The sequence below is a fragment of the Pan troglodytes genome, chromosome 6 (assembly GCF_028858775.2).
Source record: "Pan troglodytes isolate AG18354 chromosome 6, NHGRI_mPanTro3-v2.0_pri, whole genome shotgun sequence".
In the NCBI taxonomy this organism is placed as follows: Eukaryota; Metazoa; Chordata; class Mammalia; order Primates; family Hominidae; genus Pan; species Pan troglodytes.
Window position 1 is genome coordinate 138365505 of NC_072404.2, and position 8397 is coordinate 138373901.

Here is an 8397-nt window from a genome sequence, read left to right on the forward strand (position 1 = left end):
TATTAAAAAGAGATAACTTACTCAGTTTATTAATCCAAGAGTATTTATTGATTATGTATTTTGGGCCAGCCCTCTTCTAGGTACTAGAGATTGAGTAGGAGGAAAATGTTAGGTAAGAAGGTAGCTAATTCATGTAGGATGTTGTTCACCATTGTCAGAACTTAGAGTTTTACTTTAGATATCAAGGGAGATCATTGAAGAGCTTAATGTATGGGATGCAATGATAAGAGTTACATTTTAAAAGGACACAAACTGGACTTTCTCTTCCAGAAAGATGGAGCAGATGTACTTTTCCCTATTCCACCCACTAAATACACTCCCCAGGTAACTCAAGACAGTCTGAAGGCTTTTGCTGTATATTTCTGCTTCCTCTCTCTTTAGTTTTTCTCAAGCAATACCTCATTAATTCTTTCATACTTCTGTGACTTAGCATCTGTTTCTGCATGATCAAAACTGACCCATATCCCCAAAGGTCTCCTGCATCCCTACCTGTTTCATTATATAATAAAAACTCAAATTCTCTTTGATAGATAGAAATAAAAAATCCCAGTTGATGTAATCTCTCTCTCTTTTTTCTTTTTCTTTTTTTTTTTTTGCCTGTTGATTCGGTTGTATAATAGTTCAAAATAGCCAGGTCACATTCTCAGCTTCAAAACTAAAGAAACAATTGTTGTGTTCCCTTGTCAAAGTATCCATCCCTTGGGACCTAAACCAGTACAGTTTAAAGTTGTGGTGACAAAAAGGAAAATTTGCTAGGGGATTCCTAGGAGTACTAATAGGAGGAACCACTCTCGTTTTCACCTGGTAGTTTCTGGACCCAGTAATCCTTACCACAAGAGAATCACCACCATGTATTAATTTCTGATTTGGAGCATATAGCCCACACTGGAGGATATTAGCCATCCTTACAATGTGTTAACTAGCTGACACTGTAACTGCACTTTCAAAAGTCCATTATACCATAGTATCAGGCCAGCTCAGTGGATTTCATTATCATGAGTCCAATGATGAAGCTTATTTGTTCTAAAACAAGTTCCTTGGTAGAGAGCCAGGCTCTGTGGAATAGCTTAATGATGAATAGGTTTTCCATAAATCCAAAAATGGTGGTTTTTATTAGAAGCATTAAAGGTAAGGAAGACAAATACATACCCAGAATAAGTGCCTATTCCAAAGAGAACATAATGCTTTCTTTTTCATAGGGGAGTGGTGCCATTTATCTCCCAGGGAGTTATTTTAGAGAATCAGTGTTGATCTCTGCTGTTGGCCAACTGGGCACTCAGAAGTAGTAAAGTCTCGGTGAGTGGAAGGCCATGATACTGAGTGAAAGCGAAACCTCTATCCCTGCTGCCATTACCCCTGTGTTCATGAATACATTGTGAAGCATGGAGTTGGCTGTGGAAAGAGGCTGAGTGACAGCTAAAAATGAGGTATCTGGGCCATTTGATCATCAAGTTCCTCTTTTGCTGAGATCGCTCATTAGTGAGTATTTACATTTGATATAAACATTTCTACTCTCTGCGCCCATTCAGAGATGTCACATATCTCATCCCCAAACCTGCCTGTCATTAATTTTCTAACAGTGTTCATTCCAAATTTTTGACATCAAGTCAAACCATTATCAATGCTCATGAATCTGTGTAGATCCACATACTGAAACATCTCTTTTTTCATGCAAAATGAAAAATCAGGAGTATTGTTCTAAAGTCTGCCAACTGGGAGGATTTCCTTTTATCCTTTAGGGCCACCCCTGAAGTAGGGCTGTAACATTGCAGTTCCTCACTTTTGGGTCATGCCAGAATATTGTGCAGAATACAATTTCTTCATCTGAATATTTTCTTTATCATTCAACTGATCACGGTGAAAGTCTTATAAAATGATTGGTGTAGACTGAGAGAGGAAATGTTTCTCTAGTAGTTGCTGCAGGAGTTGGAGCCATTTGCTTAAACTCATACCTCAGGACCTACTTAGTCTTGATCTCATCTATACTGCTTTTTCCTGATGAAGAAGTATTGCTGTTCCCACTCAACTTTATAGCTTGGAGGCCATATAACTCCCAGTTCATCATGGGCAGCTCAGAAACTTTAGGGCCAATGATAAAGAATTCATCTCTATTTGGCCCCACTGGTAAGCCATACCCATTTTTCAAAAGAGAAATAGTTGTCTACAGTGGACAGCATAACTTTGTGCTAAAATCTTACAGGTCTATGCTGTATTTCACCTGCAGTGGCTGGTCAAAGACTGCATTCAGCATCCCTATCTGCCACAGACACTTCAAACACTGGTGAATCTTCTGGGTCATATGACCCAACTTCAGAACAACTTGCATAGCAGCCTGGAACTGTTGCAGAGTTGTCTTTTGCTTTCGGCCCACTCAAAACTTGCAGCCTTTCACATTTCTTAATAAATGGTTTGAAAGAACACACTCAAATAAATTAGTTGATGCCCCCCAAATTACGAAGAAGCCTCCAGGTCTCTTTCATCATGGTAGGAGAGGCTTTTTCATCATAAGGGCCAATTCAATGTGCCCCATATCACTGAACTCCTAGAAATTTCATTAAGGTGTGAGATCCCTGAATTTTAACGGGTGTTCTTTCCCACCCTTTGGTCTACGTGTGTCATACTGATGCCTCCATTTCCTGCTCACCAGAAAGTTCCAATCAATGTGATATTATTGTGCTAGACCAGCATGATGTCCTATGGGATGAAGAGGTTATCAAAGTGCTTGAAAAGGAAATATGACAGAGGTATGAAGAGTTGAAAACAAACAACTCCTGGTGATCATTACAAGTAAGTGTAAAGAAAAGAAAAAAAAACAACATTCACCCATTAGTTCAATTGCTGCATACCAGGTACCAAGGGCTATGTTGATTTGTTATAGTCAAGAAACCACATCTAGAATAGTTGCTGCAACTGGAGTTACCATCTAATTAAATTTATCATAATTCAGTGCATTCACATTTCTAGTGGCTTCTATTTGGCCTTTCCTACTATAATAGCCCTCACTTGAGTCAGGAAACTGCTTTGAGGAGTCTGCCAATTGTTAAATATGTCTATTTCAAATCTGCTTTCTGGGGCTGAAGAAATTATTGCAGGGTGAGTAGAAGACCTACTGGGGCCACTGTCAGACAGACAGACATCAAAGCTTTATCATCTGGCTTCCATAAGCTTCTGTCTGGACTTGTGAAGAAGAAGTGGGCTTTTTCTCCCCCAAATTAGATTTAATTTAGAGTTAAGGTCCAAAAATTCCCTCAAAGTTTGGTGTTTTCCTTTCCTCAATGCATAGTAACTTTGGTAAATGTCCATAGTCCCTTTGGGGAAGGCTAGGAAGAAAAGTTACAAGATAAATTTAGGCAATGTAGAAAGGTCACTCCTCAAGGAACCCAGGCCTTCTTTCATTTAAGGGATGTTTTGTCTGTAAACCAGCTCAAGTCTGGGAATTGGTTGAGGGACCAGAACTCTCTATGCTGGTGATTTAAGTTAGATTTCTGTTTACTATGCTAAGAATTGCTCTGATTATTCAAATAAAGTACAATGTTTGTAGCCTGCCATATATTTTACTTTTATTTTATTATTTTTTTGAAATGGAGTCTCTGTCACCCAGGCTGGAGTGCAGTGGCATGATCTCCACTCACTGCAACCTCCGCCACCCAGGTTCCAGTGATTCTTCCTGCCGTATATTTTAGAACTAGGATAACCATAATCAATAAACCAGTACCAAAGATCATTGCTGTTCAAACTAGTCTGCTTCCCATTATAATAACCATACCTACTTTGACTCTGGCAATTAAGACCTGAAACGTGGCTCTTATTATACTGGGATTGCATCATCCCAGACTGAATTCAGATGACTTATTTTAATAGCAGCATTTCCCACTATTACTTCTGGCCTCTAGAGAATAGCTATGACAGAGGACTTCAAGGGTGCTGGTATTCCCCTTCCAGTGTAAGTATACTTCCTGGGATGTATAATTGGAAGATGAGTAAGGGGGTCACATATAACAAAATCATTATAGCATTCATTTTCCCTAAATATTTGATAACTGTTTCTTTTTTTTTTTGAGACGGAGTCTCGCTGTGTCGCCCAGGCTGGAGTGCAGTGGCACGATCTCAGCTCACTGCAAGTTCCGCCTCCCGGGTTCACGCCATTCTCCCGCCTCAGCCTCCCGAGTAGCTGGGACTACAGGCGCCCGCCACCATGCCCGGCTAATTTTTTGTATTTTTAGTAGAGACAGGGTTTCACCGTGGTCTCGATCTCCTGACCTCGTGATCCGCCCACCTCGGCCTCCCAAAGTGCTGGGATTACAGGCGTGAGCCACCGCGCCTGGCATTTGATAACTGTTTCTACAGAATACCAAGGTAACTCTGATATCTCAATTTCCATCAGCATAGACCACCTTTGGTTCTGAGTTTCAGTCAAGCAATTGAACCCACAGAGGCACTCCAAGCTACTTTAGTTAACACATTAAATTAAATCTGGTTAATTCCACTGTATCATTCAATTTGGCCATTTCTTCTACCTGATTTGAAACTCTTAGAATCCGTTATGATAAATATTCTCTAGGTTTTAGTTAATGTATGTTGGCAAAATATTGCAATTAGTATGTATGCTACCTTCTCCCAGATCATATTTTGTGCTCATTACCTTAGATTTTATTATAATTATCTGTTAGGAGTAAGGAGAAGAGGAAGATTAAGATTTTTGTGTAAGGCAACTGTCTTGGAAAGGTCATTGCAGGTTATTTAGGCAAGAGGAGTCTAATCTCCTTAGATTGCAAGAATGGGATGCTTCTATGACAAGGGAGTCACAGTGGAATTTGGAGGTTCACAGTCCCTAGCTTCTCTGGAATGTGCCCAGATGCCCTTATGGCAATTTTCATGGTTTTCACTTTTTTCCAATCAATGCTGTCACTTTAACATAAGAGAATCTGTGGCTGTGAACTCTATGTATGATATAATTTAGCCACCTGAATGATTGGACTTTGAGTTTGATAACAAAACCCTCAATCCTTTAGCTATAGGATATAGGACTTTTTGAAGGGAGACACAGAAGCTTCCTGGTTCATTCCCCATACCTTGAGTTGGGACTTGAAAGTTCCAAGCTCGTTATTTTTTTTTTTTTAGTTGCTCAAATGGACACAAAGATGGGTACAATAGACACTGGGGACTATTAGAAGGGGAGGTAGTGAGGAGTGCGAGGGCTAGAAAAACTACCTATTGGGTACTATGCTCAGTACCTGGGTGACGAGATCAGAGATCAGTCATACCCCAAACCTCATCATTTTATTTCTTTCTTTCTTTCCCTTTTTTTTTTTGTGTGTGTGTGTACTTAAAAGCAACCAACCAATCTTATAATTCCTATACTCTTTATTTCCACTAAAACTCTGGCCTTCCATAGGCACTTGACTCCAGATAGCAAAAAGTGATCTTATGGCTCATCCCTAGAGCTGGGAATGGGGTTCCATCCAACACAAATTACGTGACCAAGAATGAGTGGGAAGCAAACTCTTTCATGGGAAACCAGGGTACTGTTGGTGGAAGAGGTGGGAATGAGATCCCAAACACATATCCAGTTACCCTGTCCATAGTCAGTCTTTTCTCTCTAAAGTTGAATATAACATATGTTGTACTGTTACCATTATCTATAAGCTCCTTTTTTGAGGACTAGACTACAATGGTGCAGGCTCAAGGCTAGGACAGGGGAAAGAGGTAGAAGAACACAGTAGAAGAGAACATAAGGAGACAAGGTTCTTGAATGATTAGGAGAAGAGGCCAAAAAAGATGAAATTATAGAACGACTAGACTGGAAGTGGAGATGTAGGCTCTGCCTACTTTACAATTTTGCTTAGAACTATATCCAATAACAATTGAGCAGATGTCCTCATATCCAGCACTAAACGCCCAGGCTGGAGTGCAATGGCACAACCTTGGCTCTCTGCAACCTCCGCCTCATGAATTCAAGCAATTCTCCTTCCTCAGCCTCCTGAGTAGCTGGAATTACAGGCATGCACCACTATGCCTGGCTAATTTTTGTATTTTCAGTAGAGATGGGGTTTCTCCATGTTGGCAAGGCTGGTCTCAAACTCCTAACCTCAAGTGATCTGCCCGCCTCAGGCTCCCAAAGTGCTAGGATTACAGGGCCCAGCCTCAGCACTAATTTTGAAGAATGGATAGAAACATTTTTTCACACTTAAAAATATTCCAGTATTTGAAAAAGAAATGGTGTTTGGTCAAATATGTTTGAATGAGAACATGCTCTGTCCTGAAATATAAGTGAATTCTTATATTCTGATATCATTTGAGTAATAAGTACTGTTACTCCAGTTATTTAATCATTGTTTTCACTCTGTTTTCATTTTCATATTGGAATTGTATTTATGTTACTTGCTGGGGGCAGGGGGGGAATCTCACTCAGCTTTCTGCTTGTCACATGTCACAGTTGCTTCCAGGTTATTGAAACATATGATGTTATTTTCCCAATGATGATATCCTGATGGATGTTATTTAAGATTCTTATATCTAGGACATATTTCATGGACTTCTCATAACTGAAGTTATATGATTTGTGGTATCTCCTAAAAAATGTCCCAGCACCGGCAAATGCTAATCAAGCCTCCTGCAACTCCCAAAACCTTGAACAGTCGCTAAGAAATCTCAGAATAGAGCTTTATCGATTCTTGAGTAGACTTAAATTGGATGAGCTGGGTAATAGAAGCATCTGGCTTTAACTTCTGTTTTTCTGAAGTTTTACCAGAGGGATTTTTATAATGACTCTATTTAACCTCATTTTCATTTGTCAGTGTCAGCATCTTCTGTGGAAGTCTTACGTTTACCTTCTGTGACCTGCTGGTCATTTAGCAGAGCTAAATGTATAAGAATACCTTTCTAGGCTTTAGTGTCAGTTACTATCTTCAGGAAACAAATCCTAAACACATGCTCTTAATTGCTCAAATTCCTATCTTGCTTAACTGTCAGACTTACCTAGATAAAGTCAGTCACATTGTGTAGGTTTTTAAAAGAAACATCTCTAGTCATTTCAAACTGTCTTTGCAGCTTAATGCCATATTTTTATATTGTGGACAATTTTGAAGGGACTTGAACATTAGGTCAACGGGTTTGTATTTAATTTGGTATGAAATGGAACAAAGATAAAAAATGCTGTAATGATAACAGTATATAAATATAATTTCATTGTTTCTGTGACTGAGAAATCCCTTGGAGTTTAAGCAGACCGCTATTTGTTCATCAATATATATTTCCTTCTTTTTCTATGTTAATGAAATCTTCGGTAAACCATTTGACCAACCAGCCTCCATCATATTTAAATATGGCCATATGAATTATTTCTTGCCAAGATTTGTCACTTAAAGGGAGGGAGATTTCTCTCTTTTGGACTCCTTCATTCTGCTGCTACCTGGGATGTAGACAGGACACTAATATATCTTTGAATCTGTAGATGCTCCAGGGATGAGAGAGGAACAACAAGAAAAATGGGAATTTTCTGGACCACTTGCCGTATGACCATTACAGGAGAAAGAGAAAATCGTCTATCATATCTGAGCCATTTTAAAATTTAGTTATTAGTAATAGCAGCTCAACCTGTATTATAATGCAATCTGGTTTTACATATGTAAATAACTATTCTTTAGGATGAAATGTTCCTATGAAGAACAATGCAAAATATAAATACAGTAGCTTTAGTAAAAAAAAATTACATCTAATGGTATTGCCTCTTTCTGTGTATTATTCATGGTAATGACAACCACAGATATGGTGAATAGGTCTATTGTGCATAATTTCCCCTTGCATTATTTTCCAAAGTTCATTCAGTCTTATACTATCTTCATAATACTTGTTATATCCATGTCTGCTTTTAATATTACTGATTTAATATTTTTTAAAAATTGACTTTATGTAACTGTTTCTTTTGTTTTTTTTTAGAGACAGAGTCACACTCTGTTGTCCAGGTTGGAGTGCAGTGGCATGATCAAAGTTCACTGCAGGCTCAAACTCCGGGGCTCAAGTGATCCTCTCACCTCAGCCTCCTAAGTAGCTGAGACTACAAGCATATGCCACAATGTCCAGCCAATTTTTAAAATTTTTGTAGAGACAGGGTCTTGCTATGTTGCCCAGGCTGGTCTTGAACTCCTGGCCTCAAGCAATCCTCTGGTCTTGGCTCCCCAAAGTGCTGGGATTACAGGTGTGAGCCACCACTCTGGCCCAATATAACTAATTTAAATAACTTAGATGACTTGGAGTAGACAGTCTTTATAAAAATAAATGTATTGAAATCACACAATAATTACAACAAAATGCTATTGCCTGCCAAAGGCCTTGGGCCTGAGGCTTTCTCTCTATTTATTTGAAGAGATCAGTTAGATTTAGAGGCCTACTGGGCCG